Genomic DNA, 2,682 nt, shown 5'->3' with positions numbered 1-2,682 from the left:
TCTGGAGAATATCACTCAGAATATTCTTAAGAATAACCTGAATACTCCAATAGGTACACGAGTCTAAACTGTTTCCCTAATCTCAACAGGAAGTTTCTGGAGAATATCACTCAGAATATTCTTAACTGTCTCGCCGTGCGAGACAGAATTTACTGTCTCGCACACGAGACAGTTATCAGTGGTTCAAGAAACTGTTTTGCAACCGTCGACACGTGGCCACTAACTGTTCAAGAACGTGGGAAACGTCGTGGGCGAGAATCACGTTGATAACTGCCAGAATAACGGAATTTAAAACGTGGGAGAGCGGTTACAATAAGAAACTGCATTTTCCGAGACAGTATTTAATGTCTGCGAGACAGCAAACACTGTCTCGCCCGCCGAGACAGCAAATGCTGTCTCGTGAGCACTGTTCATCCAGAGGGTTATAAATACCCCCGAAGGCCATTTTCACAGAGGCGGCCAGCAGAGATCCAAGGCTGTCATTTTTTTGAAGCACTTCAGAGCAATCCAGAGCACAGAGAGAGCAGAGGTGCTGATCTTACGGCCAATCCTTGATAATCAGGCTTTGACTTGATTTCAAGAAGAACGACTATCTTACATCGATAAGATATCGTTTCAATTTCTCACTTCGATAAACGAAGTCAGAATCATAAACCCCTCACGGTTCAATCAGAATTTGTGATTTGGTGGTCCACGAGTCAAAGCGCTCCCGGCACAGGCAAAGATCCCACGAAAGCAGTGATCCAAACAACGATCCTGCGTTTATTTTCTCAAGAGTTGTAATTTTCTTTTTGTTGTGTAAAAGAGTCTTATAAAAAGGCTGTTTTCTGTGAACTTATTGTAATCGACCGAAGATATAATGAATTCGACAACAAAACCAACTTTTGGCGAAAACATGTGCAAACCAAAGCGAAACAATCTATTTCTTGGAAAAGTTTGGAAAACTCAGAACTTATGTTTTTGTACATGAAAATGCATTTCCGTATATCTAGGAAACGAACCAAACAGCCCCTTAACATAAAACAAATAATATTTAGTATTCGAGTTCATTAACAAATAGAATTTTTAGCGGATCAATATACTTTAACATTCAATAAATATTCATGAATATTTATCAAATATCAAGTATTCGGGTCCAAATTTGAAAAAGTCCAGATGTGGATATTCGTGTTCGAGTTCGAATTTGATAATATTAAATAAATACAAATACAAAAATCCTAGTATTTGATTCGATTCGTTCATTTACCGCCCCTTTTTTAAGTGAAAAAAACAGAGCGAGATGCCCTATTCATATAAAATATAATAAACTGTCCATGGTAAATGTAGGCTGTCTAAAAATCACAATAGATAGCTTATCCCCCATCAACCACCGATGATGAAAGTTACAATCTGACGACTTCCAGAAGGCTGTAATCTGAAGACTTTCACGTAGATCGCTGAAGGTTACAATCTGACGACCTTCACGACGACCGATGAGAGCTCTAGTTCAACAGCATTCACAATCAACATCGGGACGACTCTCATATTCTCAAGGAGCCAAGACGAAGATTACAAGACAATGATCTTTGCAACGCTATGACAAAAAGAGATTACTTGGTGATAATCTCTGCAAGGCAAGACGCGAGGTCGAACCCGCGTTACAACATCAAAACGCCAGGGTCGAACCCCGCATCACAACATCAAAACGCCAGGGTCGAACCCCGCATCACAACATCAAAACGCCAGGGTCGAACCCCGCGTTACAACATCAAAACGCCGAGGTCGAATCCGCGTTACAACATCAAAACGCTAGGGTCGAACCCCGCGTCACAACATCAAAACGCCAATGTCGACCCTGCGTCACAACATCAAAACGCCAGGGTCGAACCTCGCGTTACAACAAGCGAAACGTGAGCAACCCTCGCGTTCGTAGGAGTCCAGCCGACACCGACCCCCGCGTTTCTAAGCTACAACAAACCAAAACGCGAGCGACCCTCGCGTTCATCAATGTTCAGCCAACACCCAACCTCGCGTCTCAATCCTAAGACGTGAGGTTAGGGTCCTGAACGCCAACGTGGGCGTTTGACTCATTCAACATGAGTTGAACGGTTCTAAAACCGTTTCCCACGATTTGGGGGCTGTTACACCCCACTTAGGAGAGATTTAAGGGGCGGTTTCACCCCCTTAATCCTCTATAAATAACTGAAGATCAATTCAGTTCAGGGGCTTCTGCGGGTTCGGTTCGATTTTCTTGGCTTGGATCGACCACTGGAGTCAGGCTTTTGAGGAGATCGACATCATCTTCCAACGAAGATCATCTTCAACTTCAGCAACAGGGAGCCTCTGTCCTTGGCTTACAACCGATCTTCGGTTCAAATCAACTCTTTTTTAAGAGTTCAAACTCGATCAGAGTTATCAACTCATCAAGAGTTTTAAAACTTGCCACACAAGTTCTCCACAACGTCAAATCGTGAGGAGAAGACATCGTTCCAGTGAATCAAGACGTGCGGATCGTCAACGGAGAGCAAACTCGACGCGAGCATTCGAGGGAGGCACTCCATCGCCACCGTGAAGAACCCAGTTTTAAACAAAGGAGAGAATCAAATCTGTTCTCTCCTCTTTTGTAATCAGGTTGTAATAAGAATCAAAGAAATACAAATCAATTTTCTTTATTCTTTTCTTTGCAATTTTCCCTACCAAACA

Source organism: Asparagus officinalis, chromosome 5 (assembly GCF_001876935.1).
Source record: "Asparagus officinalis chromosome 5, Aspof.V1, whole genome shotgun sequence".
NCBI lineage: Eukaryota > Viridiplantae > Streptophyta > Magnoliopsida > Asparagales > Asparagaceae > Asparagus > Asparagus officinalis.
This window is presented reverse-complemented; position numbering follows the sequence as displayed.